The following is a 19,754-nucleotide window of genomic DNA, read 5'->3' on the forward strand; positions in this document are numbered from 1 at the left end:
TAGCTGGGACAAGCTGTATGTATTCACCTGTACAGGTGAGAGGAAGTGATGGGCAAGAGGGGGGGACACATGTCCTATCCCCTCCCTTCCTCCTGTCTGCTCTTCTCCTTTCCCATCACTTTCTTTTTCCTGCTCACGCGAGTGAGCAAATGTGTGCCCAACCTTATCTCACCCCCTTTTCCTGCCCCATGGACATGGCCAAGCCCAGCCCTCCGCCAATCTTAATTCCCTCCCAATCCTGATATATTTGAAGTCTCTTTTTAAAACGATGTAGGATAGCAGAGGAGGCAGCAATAAATACAGGAAGTCCCCAAGTTATAAACAATATAGGTTCTGTCCATTGATCCTTAAGTTGAATTTGTGTGTAAGTTGGAACAGATACAATTTTAATTATAATTCCAGCTTTGAATGGCATAGGGAAACTTTGGGTGGCATATATATGAGCTTTGGAAGGGAAGGTCTAACACCCCTGTTGTGTTTGTTTTGTTGTATGTGTCCCCCTGTTCAGAAGATTTCACCTCACTTTCTATCCCTTTGATAATTGGATTTTGAAAAAATTGGCTTGTTGTGGAAACAAAGATTGGTGATAAAGCTTGAAGGGAGACACCTTTCCACCATGATAACTATTCCAGGAGTGAATTTTCCTTCCTAGGGGTAGATTTATCTCACTTCCTTTTGTCCCCCCCCCCCACCCACCCCATCCTTAACTGTGAGTCATTTGTAAATCGGATTATTGTAAATCTGTACACCAATCTAGAAATAATCAAATCAACGAATGCTTGACTATAAGTGCCATCTTATAGTGTCTGCATCATACCATTCAAATGCTGTAAGTCACAGCAATTGAATTGTATGAAGGCACTGAACAGACTGGACTCTGGCACCACGAGATGCAGAGCCAACCTTAAGAAATGGGGCTACAAAGTGGAATCCACGACATGCGAGTGTGGAGAAGAGCAAACCACTGACCACCTGCTGCTATACAACCTGAGCCCTGCCACATGCATAATGGAGGACCTTCTTGCAGCAACACCAGAGGAACTACAAGTGGCCAGCTACTGGTCAAAGGACATTAAATCAACTACCAAGTTTGCAGACTTTGTGTTTTGTTTTGTTTGTTTTTAATGCAATACAACTGTTTGGTTTGCCCCTGACATGATAAATAAATAAATAAATAAATAAATAAATAAATAAATAAAATTCAAATCACATGCTGCTCAGAGTCACTACCCTCTTTACACATAAAATAATTTAGAACCAAGCTCTTTAAGTGAACCCTCCCTGTAAAAATTTTCCAAGGAATTTTAATATAGTCCAATGTAGTTCAGTAGTTCTGATCTAGGTTATTCCATAGACATAGAAGGTCTGCTGCTTTTGTCTCCTCTGTCCACATATAGACTTAATCTGGCTTTATCCACGATGTCCTCTCACCTTCCAAGAGGTGGAACTCTAAATGGCATCCACCTTATCTGATATCTCTAATTTTATTGCCAAGATATCAGGCACTCCTTCAACGTGATTATTGGGACATAAAATAATTATACTTTTCAACTGGCATTCTGTTTTGTTTTCCCTTAATGTTCAGCATTAAGGCCCTAGATAGGTTGGAACATATTATCATGAATAATGCTCTCCTGGCCCCTTTGCTATTTTTTTATTTTTAGAGATATATGTGTTTTCCACGGATATATGGGGGGAAATACAATAAACTTCACCTTGTCTTACAGGCCATTTTAACTCTGGAAGTGAAGTTTGATAAGGTCACACAAGTGGATAACTGTCATAGCTAAAACAGTAGTAGAATGGAACAAAAAAAAATCATCCCCATAAGCTAAAAATCTGTCTCAGAAGACAGAATGTGTCTGCTTTTTATCTTTCAGCCTCCCAGGGCTTTGAAGGTGCTGATCTACATAGAAAAACCTTCTTCTGAAGAAACAATTTTATAATGCCAGATTAAGAGGTTAAAACAGAATAGAACAGATTGACGTTGCAAAAAACAACTCAAAAACTGATTTTAAGGAATAGACTTGGCTGCTTGCCAAACATTCAGCAGGGAGGATGACCCAAACTGATTTGCTTTGGAAGGAGAATTCTACAACTGAAATGCCGCTATAAGAAAACTGTATTTCATCAGTCTAGTCTTTCGAGGTGGTGGGGCATACAGTAGACCAGTCTGCACAACATGTGACCCCTCCTGGGATGCATGCAGCCCGCATAAGCCATTGGAGCGGCCCTCCGAGCACTGCTACTCTTAACTGCCCCCCTTTCCGCCCGTCCCCTCCCCCCAACTGCCACAGTTGCTTGTACCTGCTCCTACTGCCTGCCCCCAGGAAGGAAGGAAGGAAGGAAGGAAGGAAGGAAGGAAGGAAGAATTTAGGGAGAAAGGGAAAGGAAGAAAGAAAGGGAGGTAAGAAATCTAGAGAAAAGGGGAAAAAGTAAGAAAGGTAGAAAGAAAGGGAGGTGGGAAAAAGAGAGGGACAGAATTCAGAAATTCTGTAGTGGTTCAAACCTCGGACTATGGCTTTGATATCACTGGGAGACTTTAGGCAAGTCACATTCTCTCTTCCTCATAGTGTTTATATGCTTTTATTTGTGACTGTTTATAGGATGTATTGTATTTTATTTGATTGTATGTGGCATTGAATATTGCTACGTCGTACTTACTTAGGCGATCCTTCGTTGTCCGAATAAGATCGTCCTCCAAGTTCAATGTCCTGGCGGTGGGTATGTAGGTGACTGTGGAGCCGAATTCTTGACCTGCATGTTCTCCCGCAGTGAGGGCATCAGTTTCCAAGTGGAAGGCAGTCCCGGTCAGGGTTGGCTTGACATGCCTTCCTCTTGGTACGTTCCTCTCTTTTGCCCTCCATTCGTGCCTCTTCAAACTCTAGAGCACTGCTGGTCACAGCTGACCTCCAGCCCCCTCGATGGACTGTCACCTTGTCGTGGTGAGGGGGCTTGTGTGTTCCAATGAACCTGTAGGCACAACAAGTGGAGTCGTGCACTCCCAGGAGTGGCCGCGGGGGAGGTTCCAGACCAAGCACAGTCCGAAGACCCAAAGACCTCAACGGCGGAGCAGGCGGAGGATAACATGGCACATGTTACAACGGCTGCGAAGGCGGAAGAAGGCTGCAACAGACTGAGAAGCCACGGTCATTGTGTTAAACTACATCACCAGTGGAACCTCACTCTGTGAAGTCTGTGTGTTGATCAGTTGTGCACTGACCTCCACACATTAAAAAAACCCACGCACAGGCGTCTTCCAAAGAAAATAAAAACCAAGCAATCAAAGTCCCATGGCGATCAGCGAGTGGCGACGGGGGCAGGACTGTGAAATCTGGAAGCCCCTAGTCACAGACTGGCACATGGGCGGTGGGTACGGACTCAGTCGTTCTACCTCAAGGTCCGAGGCAGTTGAGTAGTTCGGCAGCTGTATCCGCGACTGAGCAGCCCTATTGAGGACCCACTCTGCTCACCCCACATGGGGAGGGGGCTAGAAAAGGTGCCCTAAACATAGTCTGCCTCACTTATCCCTGACTGGACTGCCGCGTCCAGTGGGGTCACCACCCTGCGGCCAAAAAAGGAAAATGAACTTCGGTACGTGGAACGTACGGACTCTGATGGACAACAGTGGCAGTGAACGCCCCGAACGCAGAACTGCCATCATTGCAAGGGAGCTGGGACGCTTCAACATCGACATAGCAGCCCTTCAGGAGACCCGGAGAGCAGGAGATGGACAGCTGAAGGAAGAAAAAGGAGGCTACACCTTCTTCTGGAAGGGACTGCCCGAAAAAGACCAAAGAATGCACGGAGTTGGCTTTGCCATCAGGAATGATCTGGTGAAACATCTGTCCGAAGCACCCACTGGCATCAACGAACGACTCTCAACTCTCCGAATCGATCTTGCCAAAAACCAACGGGCAACCATCATAAGTGCCTATGCACCAACACTAGATGCTGACGAAGACATCAAGGAGAAATTCTACTGTCAGCTGGACAACGTCCTATCGGGGATACCTAAGGAGGACAAAATCATCCTCCTGGGGGACTTCAATGCAAGAGTCGGGCGAGACTTCGACCTGTGGCCAGGAACCATCGGAAAAGACGGGGTTGGAAACAGCAACTCAAATGGCATCCTGCTTCTCACCAAATGTGCGGAACACAACCTTGTCATCACCAACACGCTCTTCCGCCAGAAAAACAAGTTCAAGACATCATGGAAGCACCCCCGGTCAAAGCATTGGCACCTCTTAGACTATGTAATCACACGCGCCAGAGACCGCCGTGATGTGCTCCTCACAAGAGCCATGACAGGTGCTGACGACTGCTGGACTGACCACAGGCTAATTCGATCCTCGATGGCTCTCAAGATCGCTCCCAAGCGCAGACTCCAAGGAAGGAAGACAAGGCGCAAAATGAACACCCAAGCCCTTCAGGAGCCCTCCAGATGAGCCCATCTCCAAACAGCACTCAAGGACCATCTACCCACAGTACACCCCGAAAGTGTCGAGGAACATTGGAACAAACTGAAGACCTCCATCATCCAAGCCTGCGAAGAAACTATTGGATACCAAGCCAAGAAACATCAAGACTGGTTTGATGAAAATGACATCGAGATCCAACAGCTAATTGACAAGAAAAGGAAAGCCTTCCAAGCATGGCAGAGAGACATCAACTGTGCTGCTAAGAAAAAGATCTATGCCAGTGCAAAAGCTGAGGTCCAAAGAAGGACAAGAGAACTCAAGAACATCTGGTGGACAAAGAAGGCCGAAGAAATCCAACACCTGGCAGATACCCATGATGCTCAGGGATTCTTCAAAGCCACAAAGGTCATCTATGGACCAAGAAACCATGGGATACAGCCTCTACGCTCATCAGATGGAACCAAACTCCTGAAGGACCAAAACTCAATTGCACTACGTTGGAAAGAACACTACCAAAGCCTCCTGAACCGCAGCTCCAATGTGGCCGAAGAGGTCCTCTCACAAATCCCACAACAACAAACCAGAGACGAGCTTGCAGCACTGCCTAGTTTGGAAGAAGTCAGCAATGCCATCAGCCAACAGAAGAATAACAAAGCCAGTGGACCAGATGGGATCCCTGCTGAAATCTTTAAAGAGGGAGGACCTGATCTGACACACTAACTCCACCAGCTCATAGAAAAAGTGTGGGTGACCGAGAAAATCCCAGCAGATTTCAAGGACGCCACCATCATCACCCTCTTCAAAAAAGGAGAAAGAACAGACTGCGGAAACTATCGAGGTATCTCCCTTCTAACCTCTGCTGGGAAAATCCTCGCAAGAATCCTTGCAAACCGCCTTCTGCCCCTCTCAGAAGACCTCCCAGAATCCCAGAATGGCTTCCGCCCCTCCAGAGGAACTGTGGACATGATCTTCACTGCACGACAGCTCCAAGAAAAATGCAGGGAACAAAACCAACCTCTGTACATGGCATTCATCGACCTTGCAAAGGCATTCGACACAGTGAATCGCAGCGCTCTCTGGACCATCCTCCACAAAATCGGGTGCCCAAACAAATTTGTGAAGATCCTGCGGCTCCTCCACGATGACATGATGGCAACAGTCTTGGACAGCAGTGGCTCCCAAAGTGACCCATTTAAAGTGGAATCAGGTGTCAAACAGGGATGTGTTATTGCCCCAACTCTATTCTCCATCTTCATCGCTATGATACTTCACCTTGTTGATGGGAAGCTTCCCACCGGAGTGGAAATAATCTATCGGACAGATGGCAAGCTATTCAACCTCAGCAGACTGAAAGCCAAAACCAAGGTTACAACAACAGCTGTTATAGAACTCCAGTATGCTGATGACAATGTCGTCTGTGCGCATTCAGAAGAAGATCTACAAGCCACTCTAAACACCTTCGCAGAAGCATATGAGAAGCTCGGCCTGTCACTGAACATTGAGAAAACCAAGGTGCTGTTCCAGCAGTCGCCAGCCAATCCCTCTCCAATGCCAGTAATACAGCTTAATGGTGTCACATTAGAAAATGTGGAGCATTTCCGCTACCTTGGCAGCCACCTCTCCACCAAAGTCAACATCGACGCCGAAATACAACACCGCCTGAGCTCTGCAAGTGCAGCATTTTCCAGAATGAAGCAGAGAGTGTTTGAGGACCGGGACATCCGTAGGGATACCAAGGTGCTTGTTTATAAAGCTATTGTCCTCCCAACCCTGCTCTATGCCTGTGAGACGTGGACTGTCTACAGACGTCACATGCAGCTCCTGGAACGTTTCCATCAGCGCTGCCTCCGGAAAATCCTGCAAATCTCCTGGGAAGACAAGCGGACAAACGTCAGTGTGCTGGAAGAAGCAAAGACCACCAGCATTGAAGTGATGGTCCTCCAACATCAACTCTGCTGGGCCGGCCACGTTGTCCGGATGCCTGACCACCGTCTCCCAAAGCAGTTGCTCTACTCCGAACTTAAGAACGGAAAACGGAACGTTGGTGGACAGGAAAAGAGATTTAAAGATGGGCTCAAAGCCAACCTTAAAAACTCTGGCATAGACACTGAGAACTGGGAAGCCCTGGCCCTTGAGCGCTCCAGCTGGAGGACAGCTGTGACCAGCAGTGCTGCAGAATTTGAGGAGGCACGAGTGGAGGGTGAAAGAGAGAAATGTGCCAGGAGGAAGGCGCGTCAAGCCAACCCCGACCGCGACCGCCTTCCACCTGGAAACCAATGCCCTCACTGCGGAAGAAGATGCAGAGCAAGAATAGGGCTCCACAGCCACATAAGAACCCACAGGGAAACCCATGATGGAAGACCATCTTACTCGTCCAACGAGGTATCGCCTAAGTAAGTAAGTAAGTAAGACCTCCAGCTAGAGCATTCAAGGGCCAGGGCCAGGTTGGTGACTGCTGGAAGAGCACTTCGGTTTTCTCGATGTTCACGTTGTAGGCTGCTCTGAGTACCCCTTGGGGTGAGAAAGAGCGGGATATAAATATAGTAAATAAATAAAATATATAGTAAATAAGGCAAATCCCCTTTGAATAACTCTTGATAAGAAAACTCAGTGATAGGGTCGCTGTAAGACTGAAACGACTTGAAGGCCCACAGCAACAACAAGCCTAATTAATTTTCTCAGTGTACAAAATTGTCATGGGAAATAAGTTGCTCGAGGTTCTTTGCCAGATTTTCTCATTCTACAACAGCAGCAGGGAACAGTGAAAATGGGACCCAAGTCATGCATTCTTTTCTTGTGTTCTTCGTGCAACATGTGAAAGGTTCCAGTTCCTACCTCTTTTGGTGCTTCTGAATAACATAACATATAAGAAGAGCTGACTGATATTATTTTGATGATGGACATCTTGTAGAAAAATTCAGTGTCCCATCTGTTGAGTTTTTTTTCCTGCTTACTGCCTCACTCTATCTCTTTTTGTATTTTATATAAGTTGCCTTTTATGTGTATATTTTTATCTGTCTGTACAATCTCTCTATGTATCTGTATGCACACACACACACACACACACACATTTGTGTGTGTGGGATTGCTCTTGTGGAATAATTTCTACGGAGAAGTCTGTCCCTATGTGATGTTTACCATAAAGCTTCCTTGCAGCCCTTGGATTTCCGTACAAACTTGCCTGGGGGTGGCCTTGTCCTATTTTCCTCTTAGATGGCTTTGGCATTTATAAAGCTTGGGAGATCATGCTTCCGAATTTTCCAGTCTGAAGAGTTCAAGCCAAAACAGCAGGGAGGACAGCAAACCTGCTAGTTGTTTGGCTTTAAGGCAGCTGGTTCTGCTTTTCCTTTGACCTGAAGCAATGGCATAATTCCTGAGGTTTGATGTGGAAGCAGGAGGGACAAAAGAGAAGGAATGCTTTTCAGCAAAGGAGTATATTCTTCGATTCCCTGAAATGCTGTCTTAAATATCCTTAATCTCATGTCTAGTGGAACATCTTAAAACTTACGTTGGTGATAATTTATTTATTAGTAGTCTGTATATTGTGGGTGGAAGACAGATATGATATATAACACATTCTCAGTGGTGACTTTGCAGATTTCCTTCTACCTTTGCAATTTGATTTTCATGAGACCTATGTACAAACTAATTGCACATTTGTTCATCTTTGGCTCTTGTTGTTCCTTGCCATTTTATTTTGTAATGTACCATATGTACACTTCAGCCATTTTTATGTCATATTAATTTAAAACACTTTTTAAAAATGACACAGACTTGTTTATTGGGAATTGAGCTTCACAATTAACATTTGGCTTAAATACAGGGAAAATGTACTACTTTAAAAATATTCCATCTGTATTTGCACTTAGTTTTTGTGCTTATTAGCTTATTTATGTTGGTATGATGTCTGTACTGCTTAGTATTCATGTAACAAGTAAGTTGTGGTGAAACGTCAGGAGAGAATGCTTCTGGAATTTGGCCATACAGCCCAGAAAACACTTTAAGAAAAGCAATACTCTTATCCAGAAGTCACAGAATGATGACTTCTTAGAAGATGAAGGGCCTTGCCTTCTGTTGTCAAAATGCATAATTACTGTACATACATACAAATGCTTTTCTGAGGGTGCATCTACACTATAGAATTAATACAGCTTGACACCACTTCAATTAGCATGGCTCAATGCTAAGGGGCCGGGGCTTAGCACAGCAGGTGAAACAGCTGTGCTGCAGAAAAATCCTGCCGATCAGAAGATCAGAAGTTTGAGCCCGGGTGGGTGAGCACCCACTATTAGCTCCAGCTTGCTTGTCCACCTAGCAGGTCGAAAACAGAAATGCGAGTAGGTAAAATAGGTACCGCTTTTAGTGGAGAGGTAATAAAAGGCATAATTAAAAGGACTTTGATTGGAGGAAAGCTCCTCAGCATGGAAGATGGAGTGACAGCACCCCCCTTGGCCGGAGTTGAGCACAGACTCCAAGATGCTGGAAATAAGATGGGAAAAACTGCCTTTACCTCTGTTTGTATTGTCTGTCCTTGTTAATTATACAATTAGCATTGAATGTTTGCCATATGTGTGTTCTGTAAGCTGTTTTGAGTCCCCTTTGGGGTGAGAAGGATGGGGTAGAAATACTGTAAATAAATACTGTAAATAAATAAATAAATAAATAAATAATGGAAGCTATAGCTTTCGGCCCCTTCTACACTACATTATAATATCCAAATTATCTACTTTGAACTGGATTATGGGGCAGTGTAGACTCAGGTAAAACAGTTCAAAGCGGATAATGTGAAAGGGTCCTGGTGCCTCACATAGCTCAAACTCTCATGATTCTATGACAATTAAGATAGTGTCAAACTGCATTCATTCTAAAGTGTAGATGCACCCTTGGACTTGTCTTTTAGAAGCCGATTTACTCCTCTTATAATTATTCTATCTCTTCATAGATTTAAACCCTTGTAAAATTAGTGGTATACAACATTATGAGCAGATTTGAAAGAAAATATTAATGTTTTGCATCATAGGATCTTGGTTGTACTTCTTTTTATTAAGATATATGAGGAAACTAGGGTTCAGGATAATTAAAGGACCTGATGTTTCTGGACCAAACCCTGAAACCAGGGATGTGCTTTGTTCCTTAAGCACTATGCACTGAGCATCATCCACAGTTGTTCACAGCGTGTCATTCAAACACAGAGAGTGAGTGAGAGAGAAAAAACATGTTTTTCTGGTTAGAAATTAAGACACACATCTTTGCTAAAGGGGCTGTTTCAAGGTCAAGGGGAAATGAGGGGATTATTCCTTCTCACTTACTTTGGGAGATAGGATAAGGAACATTTAATCTAGTTTGTATGCTTGTAGCCAAAAGTGGATGCAGATCGGAGTGGAAGGTGGGTGCTGACACTACATAAAGCTAGTGGAGAAGGATGGAGCAAAGCAAATACATAAAATGGGCAGGCGAGGAGGGAATCTATTGTAAAAACAAATCAATTAAGCCTTGCAAATTGTGACAAACCGTGTGTCGCACACCAGGGCTAGGAAGGCACCTTTGAACCAATCTCACATTCCAGAGTTCAGTGAATAAGCAAAGCACCTTCAGCAAAAGAATAAAAGCATTTAAAAGTAATACAAAATACTGTCTATATCAAAACAGTCACTTAAAAACTTGGAAGCAATAATCCAAAAAACCAAAGCACAGGCAAGGCCTTTAAACTGAAGACTTGGCACACAAACAATCCAGAGGATTAAAAGTACATGATAAACATAACAAAGTCCATGATGCCACTTGATTCCAGGAGAAATGCAAGAAACCATGAAGAACACTTGAAACCATGAAAAACCACATAGAAAAAAACCAAGGCCCATGAAGCTTGAAACAAGAGAGAGGTTTGTTCCTTTTACTAGACATTGATTCCTCTGAAGAATCAAACCAAATCAACCCTCATTTATACTTAAGAAACGATGTCTTTTTCCTTGAAAACTCTGAGGAGTGCCTTTCTTAGACAACAGTCTGAGAGAGCAGTGCCTCCCTTCGGCCATCTGTCTCTGTTGACAAATCTCTTTTCTTCTGTCTAACTCAGGGGAGTCAGACTGCTCTATATCTCCAATTAACACATTCCTTTCAGATTCCGACCTTGGTTCTCTTGGGAAAGTTAGCTCAGGTCTGTCAGCCTCTGAATCTGTCTCTAACTGAACATCCACAGTTGGCCTGACAATCCCAGAATCCTCATCCGCATCACGAGCAACACCAGACTCCTGCCCAAAATCCCCAGCCTCAGACTCCTGAAGGTCTGCAAAAGCTTGTTCACTGTTCTCTGAAACATCAGGCAATGAAACAGTCACAGGCAGAACCACAACACCATGTTCTAGCTGAGCTGAGATTTGCATACAGCCCTTTTCTCTTACTTGGAGCTAAGCCCAGCAAAAAGGGAGAATTTTCACCTTTCTCTCCCACCTGGAGATGAACCATGAAAACTGTGGAGTCTTTTGGATAGGCTTTGACTTCTGGCAACCTTAGATTAATAATATCAGCTTTTGACAGCTTTTTACTCAATCATTTTAGTTGATCTAAACACTTAGGAAAATTCTGTCTTGGAAACATCAACCTCTACATACCTTTTAGATGGTTGTGTGGGTTTGTTTAATGGAAATTAGCTAAGTTGGTTTTATGCATTCATTCTTGATTTTTTAAGGGTTGGGTTTGACTGATTGTATATGTTGTGTTAACTTGATTGGATAGTAGGATGAATGTAACATTGTAAAATCTATAGTTTTGCAGCTTCTTGCATGATCATGTCTCTTCAGATGCATTCCCAAGCTTACTAAAGATCCATGTGCATGAAAATAATGCAATTATTACGCTGTTGAAACAAATTCAGTGTCTGCTTTTGGATGACATATCTGTAAAGTTCCCAGCAGATGGGTATCACAGGAGGTTAGGAAGGACTGAACAGTTTGACAAACACAGCCCCGGAGAACCTCCTCTGGAATTCTAGAGAGGGTTTTCCAGCTAGACTTAGTCATTTTTCTCCTCCCAAATGTCTTGGCATGGCTGATCACTTGAGGCTAACATATGGTAGGAACATGCTCTGAGGGACAAGCCTCCCGGATGGCAAACAGCACCATGCAAAACAGACAGATGGTGGCTTATTCAACCTTGGAAAGTCATTTAATCCTACATACTGGCAAGGCCTGAGTTTAGAGAGAGGCAGACACAAAGCTGTAATGGAATCTTTAAAAAAAAAAGATGTGACGGTTGCACTCACACATTCCCTAGCACTCTCTGCAGTAGCACTCAGCTGATGTATTAGAACAGAATTTCTGAAATACTACGAAGAGTGGTCTTTGTTGAGGATACTTTGAAAAATATTGTAGATCCTGAGTAAAGCAAGCACTGGTTCTTTTGACTAAAATTGAAAGAGTGTATTTGAAAAGCCACTGATGCAACTGCCTTACCACACACAATACTTTTGAGTTGTTCACTTGGGTGAACCTTTGCTTAGAAGAAGGACACATTTCTTGTCAAGAGGATGCCTACATTTTAAAAGTGTATTATTCAATAATATTCGATTCTCTCACTAACCAGCAGTATTTGTTTCAAGTGCTGTTTACAACTACTCAAGAATCAGGCAAGAGGTACATCAAATGGCATCGCTCCACAAACCAAGCATGCTTTCAGTTTCCAAGATTCTGTATAGCCACTCCTCTGTAGTCAAAGTACTGTGCTGAGTCTCTTTGTGGTAGCAGTTCCCTTTGGTCTGTGGTGGGCACCTGTGGTGGATTCAGGCACTATTTTTTATACATTTGGGACTCTCCAAGGGCCTCCCAATGACCAATCTCGATAAAATAGTGAAGAGTAGAGACATCACACTGGCAATGAATATCCGCATAGTGAAAGCAATGGCATTCCTTGTAGTAACCTATGGATCTGAGAGCTGGACCATAAGGAAGGCAGAGCGAAGGAAGATAGACTCTTTTAACTATGGTGTTGGAGGAAAATTCTGAGAATGCCTTGGACGACAAGAAGATTACACCGGTCCATACTCCAGGAAAAAAAAGCTTGGCTGTTCACTGGAAGGAAGGATATTAAAGGCAAAGACAGGAAAATGTGGAGAAGATAATGATGCTGTGGAAAATTGGAGGAAAAAGGAAGTCGGGCTGACCAAGAGCAAGATGGATGGATGATGTCCTTGAATTGACTGGATTGATCTTAAAGGAGCTGGGGAGTTCTGGAGTGGGCTGGTCCATGAGGTCACGAAGAGTTCGAAGCGACTGAACAAATAAAGGGCCTTCCCAGACTTTCAATATTGTCAAAGCACAAAGTTAGGAAATCTGAGGTGACTAGAAGTCAACGGAAAAACGACCTTTATCCAAGATCTAATCCTGGATGAGCGGGCAGATCTGGCGTGCATCACGGAGACCTGGCTGGATGAAGCTGGAGGCGTAAATCTTACCCAGCTTTGTCCTCCAGGCTTCTCCGTACAGCACCAACCGAGATCCGGAGGACGGGGAGGCGGGGTCGCAGTGGTCTATAGAGATTCCATCCATCTGACCAGGAGTCCCATCCCACAGACCACAAATTTTGAATGCGTCCACCTGAGGGTGGGTGACCGGGACAGAATAGGGATTCTGCTAGTGTACCGTCCACCTCGCTGCACTACAGTCTCCCTACCTGAGCTAGCGGGGGTAGTCTCGAGCCTGGCGTTGGAGTCTCAACGGCTTCTTGTGCTGGGGGACTTCAATATCCATGCCGAGGCGACCCTCACAGGAGCGGCTCAGGACTTCATGTCTGCCATGGCAACCATGGGGCTGTCCCAACAAATATCTGGCCCCACCCACTGTGCTGGACATACATTGGACTTTTTTTTCTGCCAGGGATGGGAGCAGGGTGGCAGTGTGGAGGAGTTGTCCATCTCTCCGTTGCCATGGACCGACCACTTCCTGATCAGATTTAGGCTCACTGCGCCCCCTAACCTCCGCAAAGGTGGAGGACCCATTAAGATGGTCCGCCCCAGGAGGCTTATGGATCCGAATGGATTCCTGACGGCTCTTGGGGATTTTCCCGCCACCTCGGTAGGTGACCATGTCGAGGCCTTGGTCGCTCTCTGGAATGGGGAGATGACCAGGGCAATTGACATGATCGCTCCGGAACGTCCCCTCTCAAGTAGCCGAGCTAAACCAGCTCCTTGGTTTACTGAGGAGCTGGCAGTGATGAAGCGAAGGAAGAGGGAACTAGAGAGCGTGTGGCGCTCGGACCCAAGCGAGTCAAATCGAGCACGGTTTGTGTCCTTTCTAAGGGCATATGCCGCGGCAATAAAAGCCGCAAAGAAAACTTTCTTTGCGGCAACTATTGCATCTGCAAAAAACCGTCCGGCGTTGTTTCGGATTGACAGAGGCCTTTTAACTCCCGCCACCTCAGGCGGGAGCCCTGACAATTCGGTCACGCGCTGCGAAGCATTTGCTCGGTTCTTTGCAGACAAAGTCGCCTTGATCTGTTCTGGGCTGGACACCATGTTAAATGCAGTCTCTGAGGATGTGACACGAGCACCTGCTTGTCCTATTTTGATGGATTCTTTTCAGTTTGTGAAGCCCGAGGATGTGGACAAGATACTTGGAGGAATGAGGCCCACCACGTCCATCCTAGACCCCTGCCCATCCTGGCTTCTGAAGGAGGCCAGAGGGGGATTGGCTGAGTGGGTAACGGTGGTGGTTAATGCCTCCCTTCGGGAAGGCAAGATTCCAGCGAGCTTGAAACAAGCTATTATAAAACCACTGTTGAAGAAACCATCATTGGACCCCACTAAATTCGACAACTTTCGGCCTGTTTCCAATCTCCCCTTCTTGGGCAAAGTCATGGAAAGCGTGGTGGCCTCACAACTCCAGGTATTCTTGAGAGACACGGATTATCTGGATCCGGCACAGTCTGGTTTCAGACCGGGACATGGAACCGAGACGGTCTTGGTCGCCTTAGTGGATGATCTGCGCCGGGAGCTAGACAGGGGGAGTGTGTCCCTGTTGGTGCTGCTGGACCTCTCAGCGGCCTTCGATACCGTCGACCACGGTATCCTTCTGGGGCGCCTTGCGGAAATGGGTCTTGGGGGCACTGCTCTGCAGTGGCTCCAGTCATTTCTGGAGGGCCGTACCCAGAAGGTGTTATTGGGGGACTCCTGTTCAACACCACAGCCTTTGACCTGTGGGGTTCCACAGGGCTCTATATTGTCCCCCATGTTGTTTAATATCTACATGAAGCCGCTGGGTGAGATCATCCGGAGTTTCGGGGTGCGGTGTCATCTGTACGCAGATGATGTCCAACTCTGTCACTCCTTCCCACCTGCTACTAAGGAGGCTGTCGAGGTCCTGAACCGGTGCCTGGCCGCTGTAATGGTCTGGATGAGGGCGAACAAACTGAAATTAAATCCAGACAAGACAGAGGTACTCCTGGTCAGTCGCAAGGCCTAACAGGGTATAGGGTTACAGCCTGTGCTGGATGGGGTCGCACTCCCCTTGAAGGCGCAGGTTCGCAGCTTGGGTGTGACCCTGGATTCATTGTTGAGCCTGGACCCCCAGGTTTCAGCGGTGACCAGGGGAGCATTTGCACAGCTTAGGCTCGTGCGCCAGCTGCGCCCGTACCTCGGGAAGTCTGACTTGGCCACGGTGGTACACGCTCTGGTCACATCCCGCCTTGACTACTGCAACGCTCTCTACATGGGGCTGCCCTTGAAGACGGCCCGGAAGCTTCAGCTAGTCCAGCGCGCGGCAGCCATGTTACTAACAGGAGCGGGACGCAGGGAGCATACAACGCCCTTGTTGTTCCGGCTCCACTGGCTGCCGATCTGCTACCGGGCCCAATTTAAGGTGCTGGTGTTATCCTACAAAGCCCTAAACGGTTCCGGCCCAAAATACCTTTCGGACCGCATCTCGGCCTATGAGCCCACGAGGGCCTTGAGATCGTCTGGGGAGGCCCTTCTCTCGATCCCGCCTGCTTCACAGGCACGTCTGGCGGGGACGAGAGAGAGGGCCTTCTCGGTGGTGGCCCCCCGGCTGTGGAACACCCTCCCTGTTGACATCAGACAGGCGCCCTCCCTTATGTCTTTCCGTAAGAGCCTAAAGACATGGCTATTTGAGAAGGCATTTAACTGAGTGTTACATTAACTGGTAATGACAACTGGAACGGAATATGGATTACGAGTTTGGTTATGATTCTACGATAAGACGGAGCGGATTATTTTAGTGTAATTATATTATTGTGTATTAGTTATATGTTGATTTTTCGTTTTTGCTTTATTGTAAATTGTCTTTTATATGTTGTACACCACCGTGAGTCGCCCTAGGGCTGAGAACGGCGGTCAACAAATGCAGCAAATAAATAAATAAATAAATAGAAGTCCAGTTGTGATTTTGAAAATTGGCATTTATTGCAATGATTAAACAACATAATGGGCCCCTGAAGTTTGTTTAGCAGGTTAATTGATGCTTTTTGAAGTTTCACTTTCCCTCACTCTTTTGTGGCCAGAAAAAAATGGGTAGTCGAGGGAATCTGGAATGGCAAGGGCTGAATCTGGAGATACATGTAGTCCCAAGCCCACACTAAGACTATCCCTGGCATAAACTTACGAAGTTTGTGATAGATCTTGAACTCAGCTTGTGGTCCTGCAGAGGTTTTGGCTAACAGCACTCAGAATTCCTCACTCTTATCTATGGCACAATTTTACTGCATAATATGGATCTACATATTAAAGTATATGCAGTGTAGGTGGGGCCTATGCTTGGGAAGTTCAGATCCCAAACATCTGGAGAGTAATAGACTTGAGGAAGACTGGGCAACATGATACATAAAAATCCCATGCTTTAAGAACATACTAGTCAGCTCGCATTTTTAAAAATAAGCTAGATTGTCAGCCTCATCACACCAGAGCATGGTTCCACTTTAAATCCGGTTTCTGCCTCCTGCAGAATTTGGGGGTTTTGTAGTTTGGGGAGGCCCAGGACTGTCTGTGTGAGCAGTTTAAAGGCCCCTCCCTAAACCACAAGCTCCAGAATTCTGCAGAAAGCAGAAACTGGATTTAAAGTGGATCTATGTTCTAGTGTGATGTGGTCCTAAATCATCATAAAGTCATAAAACATGGACAGACACAAAAATAATGGTCGTAAAGGAGAGCTGTAATGGGCAATGCTTCATGTAGGATATAAATAAGCAACAGTTATATACGATCTTTATAGTTCAGGAAACTATAGCATCCTGGACAAGCTATAGTTTCTGAACACTTAGGAATATTTCACATTACAGTAGTTCAGCGAGGATATAACAAAGCCTTGTGTCAATAGGCAGTTGAATTCTGAGTGTTCTTGGAAGTACATAATAATAGCAAGCCTGCTAAACTACTGCAGGGTTTGATCAAGGTTTTGATGAAGTGACATTGTGGGAAATGTTAGACATTGAGCATGTGCACCTTCTATTTGCTATTGTAGTGTCAGCTGCATGAACATTTCAAACATGTTCTATTGTTAATGTCCTAATAAGCAGACCTAGATTTGTGTGTTTGTTTCTTTTATTTATACCCTGCCTTTCTCTTTGTGGGAATTCAAAGTGGCTATTGGCTAACAACCACACTTTGGTACCCATTTTAAACAAAGCAAATACAAAAATTAAAAAAAAACCCAAATATTTACCAGTAAACAGTACTGTGTGAGTTAAGTTAAAATATAACATAAAAATATAATAAGCACAATTAAAATGTATTTCAAAACCCACATTCCCCCTAACCCCCCATTCACAACTTCCCCAGCAGTGCCTCCCTTATCCTTCCTCAAATGCCGGCTGGCAGAGGAAGAACTTGACCTGCTTGTGGAAGGCCATCAGAGATGGGGCCCTCTTGGTCTCTCTTGGGAGGACGTTCCAGTCTGGAAGCAGCCACTAAAGAGGCCCTCTTTTCTGTCCCACCAAACGCACTTGAGTGGATAGTGGGACAGAAACAAGATCTCCAATTGGTTGCAAATTTCTGACAGGTTCATAGATTCGTCCTCTCCATCAATTATTTCCCATGTGAAGCAGTAACCCTACCTTTCAATCATTATCTTCATTTCCCTTGTCATCCATGGTGTCATTCTACAGTTAGAGAGACCATGGTTTGTTTGTTTTTGGCCATGTTTTAGATGAACCATTATTCTCTGAGTCTGGAGATCAAAGTGGGGGGGGGGGTGTTGCTTGATTCCCTACCTACTCCTTTTCTCCTGCACACAAGACTATCACAAAAATGGGTTCTCTCCATCTCTGAATCGGGATGTTCTCCTTTGTAGTTGAGAGCCAGCTTTTGATAGAGCTGTCCTCTTATTTGGACCTAATAATTAGGAATGTGACCATTCCAGTTATACCAATGGACTGCCTCCCAGGGATATAGTCTTGAAGTAAAATGGTAAAGCCAACTGCTGTGAGTAGAATTCAGTTTTCAAAACAGAAAATAAGCAAATGTCTCTTAAAAATGCAATGTCTTTAAATGTTCCTAAATCTCTCTTTTTTTAAATGAAGTGCAGGGGTGGAAAGAGGGCACTGTGAACCTTGAGGCAGTTCTTCCTAGGAACCATCTCGTAACTGTTATTTTTCTTAGCATTTCCTTTCATTATTAAAGGCTCAGTTGTGCAGCTGTCTTGCATACAGTTCCTTCCTTTGAAGTCCCAATAGCTTCCAGCGCTGAGTGGACGGCAGACTTTGCTTCTGTGTGTTTTGGTTATGTAACAGATTAGATCACTAGGAGCGTAATCAGATGATCTCAATATAGTGGAAATGAGGGGTTTGAACAGGGGAGAAGGAGGGAGGGAGAGACTGCTCTTGTTTTAGCTTGACTTAAAAATAAATTGCTACCCATTGTAGCCAGCGATACCAAATAGAATTATACAACAGTAAATTCTGTCCTCTTTCTTTTTTTGCATTCGAAGAATGATTCCTGCATTGCAAGTAAAGAGAGTCATATGGATTGGCCAAAGCAGCACAAGGAGCAGTTGAAGTAAGAGGGGAATAATACAGTAAGACCCCTGTATTTGTGTGGTATACATTCCTGGCTAGACTATGGTCATGTAAAACTACGGATATGACTGAACACAATTGAATTACATCACTCCTGGTCCTAGCATATCCTAGAGATTGCATTGAAAGACCAAGGAATTTGCTAAGTTTTCTCATACAACTCTACAGAATTGCCTGGAACACCTAGCAAATTCCTAGAGAAACGGTTTTCCCCTCTGGGCATAAATAAATGAAGTTGCAGATATAAGTTCCATGGTTAAAGGGGTCCCACTTTACATGTTATTTGAACATAGAGAGAAAGTGTTTGGGAATGAATATCTAAAAATTATTTCTGCCCCTATTATGGTCATAGGTTTATCACACTTAGGGCTCATCCAGACAGGGCCCGTAATGCGGGAGCTCCTGTGGTATTACTGGAGGCATCCAAATAACGTCTTCAGTAAAACCAAATTAATTTGAGACAAAGCAGAAAAACCCTGCTTTGTCCCCGATTAATTTGATACTTCATTAGACCATGGTCTTCTTCTAATGGAGTATGGTCCCTATGGGGATTGACTCCTTGGTAGTCTTGGAACTACTGAGGGGTCAATCCGCACAATCCAATTTGCTTCTTTGTGTCTCATGGGTCCAGAGAAGCAAAGAGGGAACCCACCCCCTCCCCAAATTCCCCCCATCTTTAAAATGGTGGCCTTACCAGGCCACCATTACGACTCTCTGCATGCTTCCTGCAATGTATCAATGTAGCACTTGGACACGGGGGGGGGGGTATCTCTCCTGCCCCAAAATGCTCCTACCTCTCCCTCTGCTTCCTGGTGCTACATTGGTATATACCAGGAACCTCGAGAGATGCATAATGGTTGCCCGGTAATGGTGGCCTGGTAAGGTTTTTTTGGGGCGAGGGGATTTGGGTTGTCTCCATTCTAGCATGGTTGTTACTGCACTACAATGGGGACAACACATGGGAAAGTATGCTTCTTTTGGGTGCCCATGCGGACAGCAAAGCAGGAGAGAACAGGTTAATTCAACCCATTTTCTCCCATGATAAACTGCTGTCTGGAAACAGTCCAGGTCCTCAAGTTGGCTTATTATAAAACTGGAAAGAACAAGAACAAAATGTGGGACTTTTTAATCAGTCTGGATGGCCCCATGATTTAGGTGGGGAAATGAGACAGAAACCAATCTTTACAGAACATTCCCCTCCCCAGCACACTTCTGGGTAAATTTGCTAATTTGGGACGTTTGGAAGAATGGGGAACTGGGTAGTGTCATTAATCTCAAAGCTGCACCAATGGGTATTTGCAGGCATTGAATTACGGG

The 19,754-nt window shown here is 45.1% G+C and overlaps 1 protein-coding gene across 2 annotated transcripts in view; it reads left to right on the forward strand.

Moving 5' to 3' along the window:
• LDLRAD4 (low density lipoprotein receptor class A domain containing 4) overlaps window positions 1-19,754 on the forward strand; it is a 334,558-nt gene that overhangs the window by 57,206 nt on the left and 257,598 nt on the right. Inside the window, exon 2 of one of the 2 annotated variants that reach the window (XM_060775010.2) lies at window positions 18,350-18,417. The exons of the other annotated variant lie outside the window; for it this stretch is intronic. The gene's annotated coding sequence lies outside the window, so the exon portion shown is untranslated. The remainder of the gene's footprint in view (window positions 1-18,349; window positions 18,418-19,754) is intronic. 2 annotated transcript variants of the gene reach the window in all.

This window comes from Anolis sagrei, chromosome 4 (genome assembly GCF_037176765.1).
Source record: "Anolis sagrei isolate rAnoSag1 chromosome 4, rAnoSag1.mat, whole genome shotgun sequence".
Classification (NCBI taxonomy): Eukaryota; Metazoa; Chordata; class Lepidosauria; order Squamata; family Dactyloidae; genus Anolis; species Anolis sagrei.